A 20,941-nucleotide genomic window follows, 5' to 3' on the forward strand; every position below is an offset into this window, starting at 1 on the left:
CAAACCACAAGGTCCAACTACCAATTCACAGGAAATTCAAAAGTCTGAGGGATGAGCTAAGTTGATTGTTTAGAGGGGAGGAAGGAAGAATTTGGTTCTTCTGAAATGACATGAGCGATTTTGATAAAGAAGGTAGCATTTGAGTTAGCCTCTGAATAGTAATTATGATTTCAAAAAGAGAAGGGATTTAAAGCGGTTTTTCATGTTGCAGGAACAATCTGAGCAAAGACAGGGAAAGTGTGATATATTTGTGACAAGCCCAATTGTCTGGGTGGCTGAGGAAGAATCTTAGCAGAATACTGAAACCTTGCTTGAAAGTGAAGATGGGAGTGTGTGTGTTTATGTGTTTCCCTTAACTGTACTTTCTAAATTTTCTAAAATGAACAAAGGATTGTTATATAATTATATTTCTATACTTACATAAACTCAAGTTTTTAAAAATGTAATTTAATAGAACTTTCAGTCAACTAATGGAAGGCTTCAAATGCCATGATCAAGTTATTTTACTTTTCCCCTCACCAATCCTGGTTGTGCAACTAAAGATATACTTGGCTGTAACTCTGTTCCATTAAATGTTGATGCTAAGGGTGTCACCAGTCATAAAGTTTAGAAAAAATCAAGTAGCTTTTTCAGGAATGTAAAAATCATTACCATTATTGAAATGTTCAATTTGAAGCCCAGTTTGAGAAATACAAAATTTCTACTTTATCTTCAGGGAAGTCTTCCAAGCATACTTAATGTTGATGCCAATAAATTTTAAAATACATTGTGAATATAAACAGAGTAAATACAGTTTGTATAGGCTCCAATTAAGACAGATATTAAAGCTATAACTTGATTTCCAAACTGTTCTTCGTCCTGCAGATTGGGGACAATTTAAAACCTGACGATTGGTAGAACATGGCAAGCTAGTCAAATGGAATGAGCAGAGACAGATGTGGGAGCGAGGATGAAAATGGAAGGAGTGATCATCTAAGAAGAGGAATAATTTAAAAGACTTGAGAACTGTAAGGACTTAAGAAAAACCCAGGGCTCTCAGTCTCTGGTTGTTGGCAGAGGGAGGCTAAGATAGGGCTCAGGCAGCCAAAGCAGGTCTACTTAGTCCGTTACCCAAATTGGCTAAGAGCAGACACACTTCAAGGGGTATGAACAACTTTTAACTGAAAAATGGAACTAAGATGTGTTCAAAGAAATGGTGTCTGACCCAAGAATAGTGTTTAAGATCAAGAAATCTGGGACTTCCCCAGCAGTCCAGTGGTTAAGACTCCACGCTTCCACTGCAAGGGGTGAGGGTTTGATCCCTGTTCAGGGAACTAAGATCCTGCATGCAGCACAGTGTGGCCAAAAAAAAAAAAAAAAAAGCTGGGTTCAAGGAGATGTCAACTAGATGGAGAAACGGGATAGGGATCTCAAAAGGAGACAAAAGAGATCATCTAACCTTTGAAGCCAGCAAGGATGCCAAGAACTTATTCTTACTGGGTTTTTCTGTAAGGAAAGCAGTTCTGCTGATATAAAGAGGCAATGCCAGAATAAACCCTTACATTTTACCTTAATATGTTCTATCTTGGGAAAATCCACCCCAATTTTGTGCTTTTTCAAACTTTCTTACCGTTATCAATCAACACAAACTTGATGCCAAGTAATTAATATGTATCTATATTTCTCCACACATATGTTATTTGTATAGTATGAAATTATTCATGGACATTTGCAGTGTATTTCCTGTTGAGGGCACCATACATTCATTCATCCAACAAATATTAATTGGGTACATACTCTTTGTAAGCTCTTGTAACTGCTGGGTGTAGAGAGGTGAGTAAAGCTAACTTAACCTCTGCTCATTATGGAACACATTCCAACTGAGAGGTGTGAGCATTAAATAAATAAGATGGTAACAAATTCAAGGTAGAGATTTGGAACAATGGGGTGTGACAGTTAGTGACTGAGTGGCTACTTTAGGTTGGGGTGGTCAGGAAGATCTTTGAAGAGGTGACATTCAAGCTGCATCCTGAATTGTAAGAAACAGCCCTAAATGAGTGGGTTTCAGTGTCTAGATGAAAGACAAGGAATAAAAAAAAAAATAGGTTTTGTGATAGGATACCTTGGAAAATGTTTGGGAAAACCACAGGTGCTTGAGTCAAATCTCACATGTACTTTGAGCCCCTCTTTTCAGAGGCGTTTCTAAAAGAAAGATGCCCAGAGGGAGTTTTTTTAAAGTTTGGAATCTTCTCTAAGGGAGAAGTATCAAGAATGACTACTAACTTGAAATGAAAATGTAGATTCTGCAGAGCAAAAGAGATGAAGCCATCATGTTTTTATTGTACAAGCTGAGTTTCACAGGCGAATTTGATACTTGCTAACATCCCCCGCATGCCCAAATGAAATAAATGAGAAATGCAGGAGATGAAGGTACAAATCCAATTTCCCTTTTGCAACAAGACAGAGTCAGTAAGTCTTTGTTGCTTTCTTCATTTGAAAACTCATCCATATTTTATCTTCCTTCATAAACAATGTTTAGATAAACCCAGTGAATAATGGGGTTGAAAGGAAAATTTTAAAGGTCATCTTGTGTATACCCCTGGCTTCAGGCAAGATTGCATTCATGCCCACCCAAGAAGCTGTCATCTTTTCTGTCAGGTTTTGTTTTGGATAATGTTTATTTTTTCCAGGGGGGAGTTGTGTAGGGAGGACAGTAATGAAGAGCATGTTTGCCTTACAAATATAAGCAGAGTTATTTTTAATGTAGGAGCCCTCCTCTCCCTGTTATGCCAGGGGCAGAGTATTCTCCAAATGCCTTATACACTTACTTTCAGCTCTAAATGTATTTGTGCAAATCTCATGAATCATCAAGGCTTTTGAAAATATTTATAGGGAAAGAAACTCTACCCTTTTCATTAGAGTGAGTAAAACTCACATTTGTATCTCGCTATTGTTTAAGGAGAACAATGGATGGGTGGATGAAAGAGAATGTCAGCTGGATCAACAAACAGCTGTTCCAACAGAAGTCCTGCTACTCTATACAGCAGAGCAGTACTAATTGCTGCCTTCCCTGGAGTCTCTAAAGATTCTCGATTGGCATTTAGTACCCTGTTTAACTAAAATCAAAAGTTAGGGCTGAAATGAGACTTTCATCATTATGACTACTTCACCTCCAGAGAGAAAGCTGTAGGCCTTTAAAACTTTCTTTATCTTCTTTTTTTTTTTTGCGGTACATGGGCCTCTCACTGTTGTGGCCTCTCCCGTTGTGGAGCACAGGCTCCGGACACGCAGGATCAGCGGCCATGGCTCCACAGGCCCAGCCGCTCCGCGGCATGTGGGATCTTCCCGGACCGGGGCACGAACCCGTGTCTCCTGCATCAGCAGGCGGACTCTCAACCACTGCGCCACCAGGGAGGCCCTAAAACTTTCTTTATCTCATCTACCAGGAAGACTCCACCACTTTCCAAGGCAATATATTCTAGTGTCCTCTTCAAATGACCTAACTGAAACTTATAACCAGGTGGTCTCATGTCCAGGCTTTGATGGAAGCCAGGACTCTCATATTATGTATAAATATATACTCCTTATAATATTCATAGGCCCTTGCAATATTATTTTCTCTAGGCCACAGAAATCAAACTTCTTCTGAAGGCAGTGTGGTACTGGGTAAAGGTTATAGGAATTGGACTCAGTTCTGGATGAGAGTCTTGGTTCTTCCATTGACTAATTGGATGAGCAACTTATTTGAGACCCAGTTTACTCAACTTTCTCAAAAGGTTGCTGTGAGGATCAAATGTGACAATGCATAAATCATTTATAACAACATGCCTAATCCATATTAGATGTCAATTTTTATCACTGCTTACCCACCTTTTTCCTTTATCAATGGGTGTTTTTCAAGTTTGTTTGTTTTTGTTTCTTTTTTTGTGGTACACGGGCCTCTAACTCTGTTCTTGTTTTCTTTTGTTTTGGATAGAAGTAAGTTCTCGTAAGATTTTTTTTTTTTTGAAGATCATGCTGATAGTGGTGGGGAAGGTGAACTGGAAGTATTAAGAGGCGGAGGCTGAGAGGTCAGACAGTCAACTAGGGAAGAACTCCAGGTGAAGAATGATAAAGGTCTGATGAAAGTCTATGCTAAATTAATCTCCTTATCACAGGGCCAAATAATGAAGTATTTTGGCAAATGTCTGCAATCACCAAATTAACATTATAATCTGTCATAAGAACATGTCTTGGAAACACAGGTCTGGGAGGGGCCAGAAAATATGTTTCCTTCAACTTGCCATGTCATCTCTCAATCCTGTCTACTTTGGGAAGTCAGTTTTCAGAACCCAATTCTTGGGTTAAATGTGACTGCCTAAATTTACTGTCCAAATTTCCAAAGATGATACATAATCTGATTAAATTTTTTAATAATCCCTTTAATTATTACATTTTCCTGGAGAGCCCTACTCCATCCATCTCTTGACAATGAGACTGAATCCAATGATACTATAATCTCAGCTCGGTTTTAAGTGCCCTGTGCTTTGCTAGCAAATTGCCTACTCAGAAACCAACACCAGTTTTAACCCTATTACAGTCTATTGTGGAGGCTCTGTTATATTCACTTGCTTTACAGAGGATGACTATTATACACCACGGGACTCCAGAACCTGGGACTCCTTTCAGATAAAGAAATATAACCTAAGGTGTCTGCCATATTCAAGGCTCTGTCAGTTGCTGATAAAGCTAAGAGGATATACAGATCATCACAGCCATTTCACTCCTCCTGAAGTAGTAGTCAAACATTATCTAACAATAGGTTACTGGGATTAGACTGTAGATGGCTTGCTGCGATGGTCCATCTTTGCCCTGGCCCAGTAAGTACCTCTTTTGGCAGTTTCATAACAGTGGTGTCAAAATATTGCGTGAGTCTGTTAAGATTTACCAAGATATTTACTCTTTGCTATTTATTAAAATGAAAGCCTTCTTTTTTAACCTTTCCCTCTATTAATCTGACATTCTCTCCCAATAACACACCTATGCGCTCCTCAGGAACAAATGTCGATTTAACATTTTCCACTACTAACCTTCATGACAGCTATAGATGTCTGACAGCATGTAACTTAAACATTTCAGTGGCACTTAGCATATTTTCTCAAGGAGCAATTGGTGGAAGTGAAAAGGAAACAATATACTTTTCAGTAAGCAGTCTATACCTAACTGCCTACATCTCTCCCTCTCTTGTCCCCTTCCTCTTCTGGGAGGTTGCCACGGTGCCAGACTACGTGTATTGTGAGCGCTGCTGTTTACAGTTTAAAATGAAGCATATACCTATTACAGAAAATCTGGGAGAGAATACAGAAATGTAGGAAGATTGAGAGGAAAATTGATCTCTAATAAAGCAATAATCATTACTTTGGAACTGTTTCATACAGTATTTTTCCTATGAATAAAATTTTGGAATTTTGGTGTATTTTAATTTGTTTTAAGTGTGTTTGTATTGGTAGTATCCATATTAACTTGTTACACTCAGGAATCTTTTACTTGCTGGTGACAAAAATCCAAACTGAATAAGATTAAGAGAAAAAACTGTTAGAAGAAAAAGGCTCATTCATGTAACTTAGAACAGGGGTTGATCAGGTATTTTTCTCAATTACTACAAATAGGAAATATTCACATAATGTGGCAAGAAGAGGGAGAGTACTTTGACATCCTCCCACTTAGAATCCCAGAGGAATGAGCTTTCTTGGCTCCCAGGGAAGGACTCTGGTGGACCTGGATCAGTCGCTATGTTGGGGTAGACCCCTCTCCCCCTTAAAACTATAAGAAGTTGAGGAAGAGCAATTTCCCAAAGAAAGGGAAGCTCCTGTTTTTAAGAGCACAGCCAGGAGGAATAGTGGATAGTCACAATCAAGAGATGAGTATTTTCTAATGTCAGGAACCATGAATTTTCTACAAAATAAGAATAGTCCTTATCCCAGGAAGAAGGAGAGTAGCAGAACTTTATGAGGTGCATTTCAATGTATACCTTCTGTCCTTTGTAAAAGATTTTTAGTTTTATTTCTTTTTTCTTGCTACTTCAGCTGTGAATCTCTGTATTGGTGAGCCAATCCTATAGAAAAAGATGTTGCATTCCCTCAAGTGTGTTGGGGTAGAAAAAAGATTAAGGATCAATTGTTCATCCACAAGTAATGAATCAAAATTTAAATACCAATTGATCTATTGCTGGAGATTTAGGTTGTCTCCATTCTTTTACCATTTTAAATAATGCTACTTAGAACATAAAGAGCTTTCTAGATTTAGAATTATATAAGACCAATTTTTAGCAGTAGAGTTACCAGTTCAAAGGGTATGTATAATTCACTTTAAGGCCCTCAGTCCATTAAGTATTACTGAAACAGTATTTCAGTGATGCAGTTTCCTAATGCTGGCTGGACCAGCTGATTTATTTTAGTATTAATTGTCCAGTGGTCTGCATGTATCAGCTCATGTATTTACAGTTGTTAGCACTAAGCGCAGTGCCTTGCATATGAAATGAATTCAACAAATGTTTCTCAATGATGAACAAGAAGATGCTGGTGTTGAGAGTCCAGGGATTTTCCTAATTAATCTGTATTTAGGATGAAAGTATGAAAAGGAAATTCCTTTTATACAAAAAAAAGGTCATTGTTGCTGCACGTTGGCTTTCTCTAGTTGCGGCGAGTGGGGGCTGCTCTTCGTTGCAGTGTGCGGGCTTCTCATTGTGGTGGCTTCTCTAGTTGCAGAGCACAGGCTCTAGGCACACGGGCTTCAGTAGTTGTGGCACGCGGGCTCAGTAGTTGTGGCGCATGGGCTTAGTTGCTCCGCGGCATGTGGGATCTTCCTGGACCAAGGCTCGAACCCATGTCCCCTGCATTGGCAGGTGGATTCTTAACCACTGCCCCACCAGGGAAGTCCAAGGGGCACATACTTTTAAAAATTATATACAGTTTCAGGCTGTTTATGAAATACCACAAACTCAGGGGTACATGAAAATAAAACATAGTATGTTTTCCCTTCTCAGAAGCTACTTGCACTCTAGTCAGACAGACATACATTAAAAAAAAAAGAAAAAGAAAGAAAGAAAAAGAGAAGCAAACAGGATGTGGTAATTATGGATGACTGTAAAGAAGAGCTATCACTGGAAGTCTAAAGCCATGCAGAAAGTCATCATGGAGGGGGCTTCATGTGGGATGGTTCTTGATAAAGGGCAAACTATGTATGGTGAAGAGCTATCTGGTACACACTGAAAGATGAGAAATATACATACTCTGTTATGTCCAGGCACTATGCTGGGTCTTGGACAATAATATAAATAAATTAGACATATTTCTTAATCTTAAGAAGCTCCTGATATAGAAAAATATAAATGAAGAACAAATAAAGAGAATGTGATGTGATAAAGTGTAGTATTTTTTCTGGGAGGGTGAAAAAAGGTTTTCGAGAAAGTGTCATTTGAGGTCAGTTTAAATTGTGAATAGAATTTAAGTAGAGATAATAGCATTTGGAAAGAAATGGCGAAGACAAACAGTATGTTACTATTACTGGATCATTATGGGGGTACATGGCAAATGAGGCCATGTACAAGAGAGTGGACCTAGAGCGCTTTTCTAAGGAAAGGGCACTTTATCCTGGAGATAAATCCAGACTTGCTTAAGGATAAGAATAACCAAATGTTTTATTAAAAAACAGATTCCCAACACCCACCTCCCAAGATTCTCATTCAGAGGATGAGCAGGAATCTCTGTTGTTTATCGGTGTCCTGGGGGAATTATTATTTTCAGGCAAGTTTAGAAAATAATACTGGAAGTAAAAAATATTCAATGAGGGGTTTTCAGATGCGAAAAGGTATCTTCAGTCCTGGAATTTGGAATCATTCCTTTGATGGCAGTATGGACAATTATTAGATGCAGTTTGAAGCAGGAAAATATTCTGATGCCCCATAGTAACCTATTGCAAGATGTAATAGCTTTTTTATATCTTGCTTAATCCTTACTCTATTTATTCTTTCTTTATCCTAGTGGAGATAACCAATAACTGGTCATGATCCTCTTTATCAAAGCCCATCATTTCATATCTAAGTTTCCTTTTGGATTACATTTGGTCTTCATAGACTTAGCCTCTGTTTTCTAAAGTTTGATTTTAAGAACAACTCATTTTAATTCATTCTTTGGTCTCCTCAAGTCTTCTCCACATTTACCAAGTTCTGGAGCTTATTTACAACACTAAGCCAATTTCTTAGGAATTTCTGCACTCTTTTTATGGCTTGACATTCTGTTTACACTCATGTCTCAAACAGCTAAATAAAAATATGACACACAGTCAACCAATTTTGTCATTTATTCATGCAGCAAGTATTGCTTGACTATTACATGGTAGGCACTATACTAGGTTTTTGAAACACAAAGATGAATACAAATAAAAGTTTATGCCTTTCTGAAGTCCACAGCGTAGGAGTGGGGGGAACAAGAAGTAAACAAAGTTGCCCCCCAAAAGTATCTACTTTTATAATAGATGGAAATAAAATATTTTGGAAGCACAGAGAACAGAATTATCTAATGCTAATTTGTGGGGTCAAAGAAAGTTTCACAAAGAAGATGACACTTGAAGGAATAACAGAAAGTTTCAAAGTGTATGGGACTGTAATGGCTGCACTCTCAGTGTTCTATAGCATCTTTGGGTTCACCAGCTCCTTCACCAGCTCCTTTAGCTTATCCCCGATCCCTGTTAAACATTTCCCTAGACATTCATGATCATGTTTCCTTTTTGCTTCATAGTTTTATGTCATAGCTAGGTAGGACGACAAACATTTCCCTGGGTTTAAACCAGGAGAATTATACAAACTCACCCAGGTTCAGTTGAACATTCTGTAACTATTGCCTGAGTCTTGCTTTGGAAACCAAACCTGAAACCAGATAATTTTCACATGGTTTCAAGTTTCACCATCAACAATTCACATGATACCAGGCTCAATTCATGTATAATATAAACAGGTGTAAAATTTCAGCCACAAGTCACTGTAGACATATGTCGGATGGGTCTTGAACTTGGCTTCACAAAAATGATTTGAGCTTCCACAGAGAAAGTATTTCCATTTGTCATCATCGCAAGTATTCTCCCTTCCAACACATATACCAATAGCCACTGGTCTAATTGTGGAAATAACACTTCCTGATTTGCAAAGTACAGACAACAGATGCACTGTCCCCAAAATGACAGCCTGGTATGTCGAGGCATAACAATGGCCAGCCACAAGTTTGGTGGAAACTAACAAAACGTTTTAGAATAATGGGAGATGATGAAATGGATCTTCAATGAGGATTTAATATGTCATTTTTAAAAACCACTAACATATGAGGAAACTTTCCAACTTACAACAGTGTGGAAAGTAATGCAATACTATATTTGATTAGAAAGTACTTCAGGATGTATTAATGTAAGCACTTAGCAAATCTCACAAACATACCATTCTGAAGTGAGCATACAGACATTTTCAAACATCCATTTCCACTTAAGTTGTGCTCTAGCTGATTGCTCTAAATGTGAGGGCAGTTCTACAAGCTCTTTCATGTACACTAAATTCAAACCCTTTGATCCCATTTTGTTTTGATATTTTTAAATGGAAATAAACACAAAACACTTAAATCTCTATATTTCTTCATAAGCTGTGCACATTAGATTAGTTCTGAAAGTATCTTTCCCTTTTGAATCCTTGTAAAACAGTCATTTAACACTATATTCTTTCCCTCTGATTCTCTGGGGATTTTTATTTGCTTTAAATTCAAAAGGGCAAAAGACTTCATCAGATAATAAATCAAGAGTTAACCTGGAAAGACTTATGTTTAACTAGTCTCCTTGGCAATGTTTGAGTTCAGCTGTTCTGACATGGGGAGCAACATTTGAGAGCAAGGTAGAGTTAAAAAAAAAAAAAAAAAAGCAAGACCCAGGGAAGAAAAGGAAAGGAAAGGAAAGAAAAGAAAAGGGCTTGTTTCCCTAAATAAAAATAATAGGAAAGCATAGTAAACCTCAGAACATTTATCAGGACTAAGTACCACAGGTGAGTTTGGGAAAACAGAAAGATAGGTAAACAAAAAAAATGAGAAAAGTTTGCAATTGTAAAAGTAAACTTATGTTTATCACCCTTGGACAGAGCCTTGTCAGAAAATGCACAAGGAGGCCTGGCTCACTCCCACTGCAATCTAACCATTAGCAGAATGCACACTGAGAAGGGAAGGCAGCCTGGAGGTAGCCGGCATCACCCACGCTGGGGCTTACCTGCAGCTTTTTAAAAAAATACACATGCCTGGGGAAAGCTTAAAGATGGCGGAAGAGTAAGACGCGGAGATCATCTTCCTCCCCACAAATACATCAGAAGTACATCTACACGTGGAACAACTCCTACAGAACACCTACTGAACGCTGGAGGAAGACCTCAGACCTCCCAAAAGGCAAGAAAATCCCCATGTGCCTGGTTAGGGCAAAAGAAAAAAGAATAAACAGAGACAAAAGGATAGGGACAGGACCTGCACCAGTGGGAGGGAGCCGTGAAGGAGGAAAGGTTTCCACACACTAGAAGCCCCTTCGTGGGCAGAGACTGCGGGTGGCGGAGGGGGGAAGCTTCGGATCTGCAGAGGAGAGCACAGCAACAGGGGTGCGGAGGGCAAAAGCACAAAGATTCCCGCACAGAGGATCGGTGCCGACCGGCACTCACCAGCCCAAGAGGCTCGTCTGCTCACCCGCCGGGGCGGGCGGGGCTGGGAGCTGAGGCTTGGGCTTCGGTCGGAGTGCAGGGAGAGGACTGGGTTTGGCTGCATGAACACAGCCTGAAGGGGCTAGTGCGCCACGGCTAGCCGGGAGGGAGTCCGGGAAAAAGTCTGGACCTGCTGAAGAGGCAAGAGACTTTTTCTTCCCTCTTTGTATCCTGGTGCGCGAGGAGAGGGGATTCAGAGCACCGCCTAAACGAGCTCCAGAGACGGGCGCGAGCCGCGGCTATCAGCGCTCACCCCAGAGACGGGCATGAGACGCTAAGGCCACTGCTGCCAGCACCAAGAAGCCTGTGTGCGAGCGCAGGTCACCATCCACACCTCCCCTCTTGGGAGCCTGTGCAGCCCGCCACTGCCAGGGTCCCGTGATCCAGGGACAACTTACCCAGGAGAACGCACGGCACGCCTCAGGCTGATGCAACGTCACGCCGGCTCTGCCGCGCAGGCTCACCCCGCACTCTGTACTCCTCCCTCCCACCGGCCTGAGTGAGCCAGAGCCCCCGAATCAGCGGCTCCTTTAACCCCGTCTAAGCGAAGAACAGACGCTTACAGGCGACCTACACGCAGAGGCGGGTCCAAATCAAAAGCTGAACCCCGGGAGCTGTGGGTACAAAGAAGAGAAAGGGAAATTTCTCCCAGCAGCCTCAGGAGCAGCGGATTAAAGCTCCACAATCAACTTGATGTACCCTGCACCTGTGAAATACCTGAATAGACAACGAATCATCCCAAATTGACGAGGTGGACTTTGGGAGCAAAGATATATTTTCCCCCCTTTTTCTCTTTTCGTGAGGGTGTATGTGTATGCTTCTGTGTGTGATTTTGCCTGTATAGCTCTGCTTTTACCATTTGTCCTAGGGTTCTGTCCATCCGTTTTTGGGGGATTTTTTTTTACTTTTTATAAATTTTTTTCTTAATAATTACTTTTTATTTTTTATTTTAATAACTTTATTTTATTTTACTTTATTTATTTTATCTTCTTTTTTCTTTCTTTCTTTCTTTCTTTTTCCTTTCTTTCTTTCTTTCTATTTTTTCTCCCTTTTTTTCTGAGCTGTGTGGATGAAAGGCGCTTGGTGCTCCAGCCAGGCATCAATGCTGTGCCTCTAAGATGAGAGAGCCAACTTCAGGACACTGGTCCACAAGAGGCCTCCCAGCTCCACATAATATCAAACAGCAAAAATCTCCAAGAAAACTCCATCTCAATGCCAAGACCCAGCTTCACTCAACGAGCAGCAAGCTACAGTGCTGGACACCCTATGCCAAACAACAAGCAAGACAGGAACACAACCCCACCCATTAGCAGAGAGGCTGCCTAAAATCATAATAAGGCCACAGACACCCCAAAACACACCACCAGACGTGGACCTGGAAACCAGAAACACAAGAAACAACCTCATCCACCAGAACACAGGCACTAGTCCCCTCCACCAGGAAGCTTACACAGCCACTGAACCAACCTTAGCCACTGGGGACAGACAACCAAAACAACGGGAACTATGAACGTGCAGCCTGCGAAAAGCAGACCCTAAACACAGTAGCTTAAGCAAAATGAGAAGACAGAAAAACACACAGCAGAGGACGGAGCAAAGTAAAAATCCACCAGACCTAACAAATGAAAAGGAAATAGGCAGTCTACCTGAAAAAGAATTCAGAATAATGATAGTACAGATGATCCAAAATCTTGGAAATAGAACAGATTAAATACAAGAAACGTTTAACAAGGACCTAGAAGAACTAAAGAGCAAACAAACAAAGATGAACAACACAATAAAGGAAACTAAAAATTATCTAGAAGGGATCAATAGCAGAATAACTGAGGCAGAAGAACATATAAGTGACCTGGAAGATAAAATAGTGGAAATAACTACTGCAAAGCAGAAAAAAGAATAAAGAATGAAAAGAACTGAGGACAGTCTCAGAGATGTCTAGGACAACATTAAATGCACCAGGGGACCCAGAAGAAGAAGAGGAAAAGAAAGGGACTGAGAAAATATTTGAAGAGATTATAGTTCAAAATTTCCCTAATATGGGAAAGGAAATAGTTAATCAAGTCTAGGAAGCATAGAGAGTCCCATAGAGGATAAATCCAAAGAGAAACACACCAAGACACATATTAATCAAACTACCAGTAATTAAATACAAAAAAAAACATGTTAAAAGCAGGAAGGGAAAAACAACAAATAACACACAAGGGAATCCCCATAAGATTAACAGCTGATCTTTCAGCAGGAACTCTGCAGGCCAGAAGGGAGTGGCAGGACATATTTAAAGTGATGAAGGAGAAAAACCTGCAACCAAGTTTACTCTACCCAGCAAGGATCTCATTCAGATTTGATGGAGAAATTAAAAGCTTTACAGACAAGCAAAAGCTAAGAGAATTCAGCACCAAGAAACCGGCTTTAAAACAAATGCTAAAGGAACTTCTCTAGGCAGGAAACACAAGAGAAGGAAAACACCTACAATAACAAACCCAAAACAATTAAGAAAATGGGAATAGGAACATACATATCGATAATTACCTTAAATGTAAATGGAATAAATGCTCCAACCAAAAGACATAGACTGGCTGAATGGATACAAAAACAAGGCCCATATATATGCTGTCTACAAGAGACGCACTTCAGACCTAGGGACACATACAGACTGAAAGTGAGGGGATACAGAAAGATATTCCATGCAAATGGAAATCAAAAGAAAGCTGGAGTGGCAATTCTCATATCAGACAAAATAGACTTTAAAATAAAGACTATTACAAGAGACAAAGAAGGACATTACAAGATGATCAAGGGATCTATCCAAGAAGAAGATATAACAATTGTAAATATTTTGCACCCAACATAGGAGCACCTCAATACATAAGGCAAATGCTAACAGCCATAAAAGGGGAAATTGACAGTAACACAATCATAGTAGGGGACTTTAATACCCCACTTTCACCAATGGACAGATCATCCAAAATGAAAATAAATAAGGAAACGCAAGCTTTAAATGATACATTAAACAAGACGGACTTAATTGATATTTATAGGACATTCCATCCAAAAACAACAGAATACACTTTCTTCTCAAGTGCTCATGGAACATTCTCCAGGATAGATCATATCTTGGGTCACAAATCAAGCCTTGGTAAATATAAGAAAATTGAAATTGTATCAAGTATCTTTTCTGACCACAACGCTATCAGACTAGATAAGAATTACAGGAAAAAATCTGTAAAAAATACAAACACATGGAGGCTAAACAATACATACTTAATAACGAAGAGATCACTGAAGAAATCAAAGGGGAAATTTAAAAAATACCTAGAAACAAATCACAATGAAAACACGATGACCCAAAACCTATGGGATGCAGGAAAAGCAGTTCTAAGAGGGAAGTTTATAGCAATACAATCCTACATTAAGAAACAAGAAATATCTAAAATGAACAACCTAACCTTACACCTAAAGCAATTAGAGAAAGAAGAACAAAAAAACCCCAAAGTTAGCATAAGGAAAGAAATCATAAAGATCAGAAATCAATGAAAAAGAAATGAAGTTAATGATAGCAAAGATCAATAAAACTAAAAGCTGGTTCTTTGAGAAGATAAAAAATATTGATAAACCATTAGCCAGACTCATCAAGAAAAAAAGGGAAAAGACTCAAATCGATAGAATTAGAAATGAAAAAGGAGAAGTAACAACTGACACTGCAGAAATACAAAGGATCATGAGAGATCACTACAAGTAACTCTATGCCAATAAAATGGACAAGCTGGAAGAAATGGACAAATTCTGGGAAAGGCAAAACCTTCTGAGACTGAACCAGGAAGAAATAGAAAATACGAACAGACCAATCACACGCACTGAAATTGAAACTGTGATTAAAAATCTTACACCTAACAAAAGCCCAGGACCAGATGGCTTCACAGGTGAATTCTATCAAACATTTAGAGAAGAGCTAACACCCATCCTTCTCAAACTCTTCCAAAATATAGCAGAGGGAGGAAGACTCCCAAACTCATTCTACAAGGCCACCATCACCCTGATACCAAAACCAGACAAAGATGTCACAAAGAAAGAAAACTACAGGCCAATATCACTGATGAACATAGATGCAAAAATCCTCAACAAAATACTAGCAAACAGAATCCAACAGCACATTAAAAGGATCATACACCATGATCAAGTGGGGTTTATCCCAGGAATGCAAGGATTCTTCAATATACACAAATCAATCTATGTGATACACCATATTAACAAATTGAAGGAGAAAAACCATATGATCATCTCAATCGATGCAGACAAAGCTTTTGACAAAATTCAACACCCATTTATGATAAAAACCCTGCAGAAAGTTGGCATAGAGGGAACTTTCTTCAACATAATAAAGGCCATATATGACAAATCCACACCCAACATCATCCTCAATGGTGAAAAGCTGAAGCCATTTCCACTAAGATCAGGGAAAGACAAGGTTGCCCACTCTCACCCCTATTATTCAAGATAGTTTTGGAAGTTTTTAGCCACAGCAATCAGAGAAGAAAAAGAAATAAAAGTAATCCAAATTGGAAAAGAAGAAGTAAAGCTGTCACTGTTTGCAGATGACATGATACTATACATAGAGAAGCCTAAATATGCTACCAGAAAACTACTAGAGCTAATCAATGAATTTGGTAAAGTAGCAGGATACAAAATTAATGCACAGAAATCTCTGGCATTCCTATACACTAATGATGAAAAATCTGAAAGTGAAATTAAGAAAACAGTCTCATTTACCACTGCAACAAAAAGAATAAAATATCTAGAAATAAACCTACTGAAGGAGACAAAAGACCTGTATGCAGAAAGCTATAAGACACTGATGAAAGAAATTAAAGATGATACAAACAGATGGAGAGATATACCATGTTCTTGGATTGGAAGAATCAACATTGTGAAAATGACTCTACAACCCAAAGCAATCTACAGATACAATGAAATCCCTATCAAACTACCACTGGCATTTTTCACAGAACTAGAACAAAAAATTTCACAATTTGTATGGAAACACAAAAGTCAGCGAATAACAAAAGCAATCTTGAGAACGAGAAACGGAGCTGGAGGAATCAGGCTCCCTGACTTCACACTATACTACAAAGCTACAGTAATCAAGACAATATGGTACTGGCTCAAAAACAGAAATATAGATCAATGGAACAGGATAGAAAGCCCAGAGATAAACCCACACACATATGGTCACCTTATTTTTGATAAAGGAGGCAAAAATATACAGTGGAGAAAAGACAGCCTCTTCAAGAAGTGGTGCTGGGCAAACTGGACAGGTACATGTAAAAGTATGAAATTAGAACACTCCCTAACACCATACACAAAAATACACTCAAAATGGATTAAAGTCCTAAACGTAAGGCCAGACACTATCAAACTCTTAGAGGGAAAACACAGGCAGAACACTCTATGACATACATCACAGCAAGATCCTTTTTGACCCACCTGCTAGAGAAATGGAAATAAAAACAAAAATAAACAAATGGGACCTAATGAAACTTAAGAGCTTTTTCACAGCAAAGGAAACCGTAAACAAGACCAAAAGACAACCCTCAGAATGGGAGAAAATATTTGCAAATGAAGCAACTGACAAAGGATTAATCTCCAAAATTTACAAGCAGCTCATGCAGCTCAATATCAAAAAACAAACAACGCAATCCAAAAATGGGCAGAAGACCTAAATGGACATTTCTCCTAAGAAGATATAAAGATTGCCAACAAACACATGAAAGGATGCTCAATGTCACTAATCATTAGAGAAATGCAAATCAAAACTACAGTGAGTTGTCACCTCACACCAGTCAGAATGGCCATCATCAAAATATCTACAAACAATAAATGCTGGAGAGGGTGTGGAGAAAAGGGAACCCTCTTGCACTGTTGGTGGGAATGTGAATTGGTACAGCCACTATGGAGAACAGTATGGAGGTTCATTAAAAAACTAAAAATAGAACTACCATATGACCCAGCAATCCCACTACCTGGCATTTACCCTGAGAAAACCATAATTCAAAAAGAGTCATGTACCAAAATGTTCATTGCAGCTCTATTTACAATATCCAGGACATGGAAGCAACCTAAATGTCCATCAACAGATGAATGGATAAAGAAGATATGGCACATATATACAATGGAATATTACTCAGCCATATAAAGAAATGAAATTGAGTTATTTGTAGTGAGGTGGATGGACCTAGAGTCTGTCATACAGAGTGAAGTAAGTCAGAAAGAGAAAAACAAATACCATATGCTAACACATATATATGGATTCTAAGGGGAAAAAAGGGGTCATGAAGAACCTAGGGGCAAGATGGGAATAAAGACACAGACCTACTAGAGAATGGACTTGAGGATATGAGGAGGGGGAAGGGTAAGCTGTGACAAAGTGAGAGAGTGGCATGGACATATATACACTACCAAACGTAAAACAGACAACTAGTGGGAAGCAGCCGCATAGCACAGGGAGATCAGCTCCGTGCTTTGTGACCACCTAGAGGGGTGGGATAGGGAGTGTGGGACGGAGGGAGACACAAGAGGGAAGAGATATGGGAACATATGTATATGTATAACTGATTCAGTTTGTTATAAAGCAGAAACTAACACAGCATTTTAAAGCAATTATACTCCAATAAAGATGTTAAAAAATAAAATAAAATAAAATAAAATACACATGCCTGGTCACTAATCTGAAAATCCAATTCTCAATTGTAAAGTGTAGACTGCCCCCAATACTTCCATGACAATAATCTGTATCTTTTTTAAAAAGAATAATACCTACAGTTTTTCAAATAATACCTGCAGTAATTCTCTCACTAGCCATTGTTGAAAACTGTGCTTGATCTTCTGCCTTCGTGATGTCTATAATCTTCATTAGTGCTACTACAGGCTACCTCCAGAGCTATACCACCCCCTGGATGCAATGAAATATCTAAGTCTTTGTCCCTAGATGTATTAGTTTCCTAGGGTTACTGTAACAATGTACCACACACTGAGTGCCTTGGAAAAAGAGAAATTCATTGCTTCACAGTTCTGGGAGCCTAGAAGCCTGAGATGAAGTTATAGGTAAGGAAGTATCCTTCTGGAGGCTATGAAGGTGAATCTGTTCCATGACCCCCTCCTGACTTCTGTTTGTTAGCTGGCAGTTGTTGGCATTCCTTGGCTTCTGGAAGCACAAATCCAATCTTCACATGGCATTCTCCCTATGTCTCTCTCTCTCTGTCCAAAGTTCTACTTTGTATAAGGACACAGTCATATGGGAATTGGGCCTACCCTAATAACCTCACCTTAATTTGATCATTTGCAAAGACTCTATTTCCAAATAACGTCACATTCACAGGTACTGGAGAATAGGACTTCATCATCTTTTGTGTGTGTGAGGGGGGAGTGGGGGACACAATTCAACCCATAACACTAGTTCCTTTATTCATTCAGTCAACAAGTATTTATGAATCAAAGTCTATGAGCTAGGAAATGTCCTAGGCAATAAATGTGCCAAAATTATCAAGACAGCTTCAAGATAACTGAATTTTCTATAAGGTGTTGATATGAGGATATATTATAAAAATAATAAACACACTGCATTCCTGGGAAGTAGCTTATTCATTTCATTACTTCATTGATAATTTCTATCATGTATGATATTGTGTTAGGAGTCATATATGGAGAGATAAAGTACACACACACACACACAGAGGATTGTCTATTACTGTGTGATACATGCTAGAAGACAGGAATATGTATTATGGGTAAACAAAGAAGGTACATGTAACTGAAGCAGGAGGAACCAGGGATTGCTTCCAAGAGGAGAGGATATACTTGAAATGTGTCTGGAAAGACATGTTGGGTTAAGTGAGGAAGAATTAAGGGTGTTCTATGAATAGAGGCATAGAAAAGAACTTATATTGAATATAAAAGCAAGGAGACAGGAAAAAGCATGAAATATTTGGAGAACTGTGAATGAATCCATTTGTGAATGTGGACATGGGGATTTGACAGGAGAAGAGGCCCTGAACATGGAGTCTGACCTTCATCCAGGAGGTAATGGAGTCAGAAGGGATTGATGGGATTGGATATGTGTTTCAAGAAGCTAATTTTGAGAAAAGTGTGAATAATGGGATAAAGGAAGGTAAGGCTGGAGGTATGAAGGCTACTGTGATAATCCATGGAAGATAAAAGGAGGACCTGAACTAAATCAGTGGCCACGGGAAGAAAAGATAGGGAGGAAGAGCTTCAGGAGATGTTGAGGAGATCAAATTTACAGTGACTAATTAAACATCTGAGGAAACTTTCAGCTGGGGTAGGCATGAGCGAAAAGGCTGAACCTATATCACATATGTTATCAGAGAATTTAAATGGTGTTTCCTACTTATGGATGCTTTGTATACTTGCTCTCTGCCTGAAATGTATTTTCTTCCATTAACAAGAAAGAGCTCATCATTAAAGTTCAGTCCAACATCATGTCTAGAAAGTTCCCCAGCGCATCTCTCCCTACGCTATTCTCATATACCTTTTCTGCCCATATTCTTGTGAACTTTGTGTATATATTTCTTGAAACAGCACACTCTTACCCCACACAGTGATTCAATCACTTATAGATACTCAAAAAGTGTTGATAGATGAATTTATATGTTTGATATACTTTCTGCCTGGGCCATATAAGATTGGCAATTTAGACAGTATCCCATTACAATGAATAAATTAATAAAATCTAAACACTGTATTACTGGAAGAGTTAAGCTACAGTTATCTGAAAAGCTGGATAATTCTAGCTAAATGTAGCATCGCTTACTCTTGTATTTGACAGAAATTAATTAGTGTTATTACTTAGTTAGTGTTAATCCTGGAAATAATTATAGCAAGACTTTTGCATCCCAGTCCCTTAGTCTTTATACTTCAAGCTGGAATGCAGGAGTAGGGATACTTTAGTACAAATGTAAGTGGACTGGACACACTCTTTCAAAATATAGCAGTAGCAGCCACAGCACCATTCTCCCTTTTAAATATTCTTCCTAGCACACTATCCACAGGACGGTGGCTCCCTGTGTGCCCCCATGTTTCTACTTTAGTTGGACCTTCACTGTGTTAATGAAGTTAGTTGTTGAAGAAACTACAACACTCTCCCAGTGGTTAATGCTGGAAGCACAGCCAACCCAGCTTCTTTAAACTTTGGTTCTGAAGGCATTACAGGAATCTATGAATGAAATGAAAATGTTTTGAAATCCTAGTCTCTTTAATAGCCCAAGCAATCATCAGTAAATTGCAGACTTTACAGGTATAATTTTCAGTAAGGGTCAGGGAAATTCATTCATTAGAATTACGGGAGATAAAAATTTAAACGTCTCTATAATATTTATAGGAAGAGTGTCATCAGTATAAAGCGGCCTTAAATCACATTCATTCATTATTAAGCACTCCTCTACATTTCTGAGTGAAGTTTCTAATGGGATGAAATCTCCTCAGCTGCAATAACATCATGACTGTCTATTTATAGCCAAGTTGTCTTTGGTTATGGAAGTGCATTTTTAGGTTGGATATTAAAGCAGGTTTTCCCTTTGAAGGGAGATATCTAACTTTCAATGACAGTAACCCATTACTTAGTAAAGTTAGGAGAGTTCACTAAAATTGGAAATACCTACTAATTATAATTATGTAACAACTGGCATGCAAGCACAGTACTAAGATTTGTCTGAAGTCCAGTCTTTGACTGAGTTTTATTATGTTTTGTTTCTAAGGGCTAGGGTTCCACTTTCTATTTTAAAATGGAAAACAAAACAAACAAACAAATAAAACCCACAGAAACCAAAAAGGTTTCTACCTGTATGAGAAAATCAGTTTGAATGTGTTTCCTCTTTACCATTAAGCACTCTGGAGGTCAAGTAGACCATTCTCTCTTTATATCATTAAAGATCAATAATCACTCTTGATGTTAATTTCCTTCCCACACACACCTGAGGCTCTGAAAATAGTAGCCTCTCATAACTCTCACTAATAAATTGAGTACATGCTGTTTAAATACCCAAACCTGAAGGTACACAATGTATCTGTTCATTTCCTATTCATGAACGATATCACCTATGTAACTATGTGCTATTCAATTTGCAAATTGTACCTTTTGCTAAGAAAGCCTCAGGGTTCTACCAAATCATTAATTATGATATGTAAAATATTTAAAGCCAA

At 38.7% G+C, this 20,941-nt stretch overlaps 1 pseudogene; it reads right to left on the bottom strand.

The window, feature by feature from the left end:
* LOC132494145 (hypoxia-inducible factor 1-alpha inhibitor-like) overlaps window positions 1-17,636 on the bottom strand; it is an 84,922-nt pseudogene extending 67,286 nt beyond the window's left edge.
* Window positions 17,637-20,941: the final 3,305 nt, after the last annotated feature.

Source organism: Mesoplodon densirostris, chromosome 7, assembly GCF_025265405.1.
Source record: "Mesoplodon densirostris isolate mMesDen1 chromosome 7, mMesDen1 primary haplotype, whole genome shotgun sequence".
NCBI classification, from domain to species: Eukaryota; Metazoa; Chordata; class Mammalia; order Artiodactyla; family Ziphiidae; genus Mesoplodon; species Mesoplodon densirostris.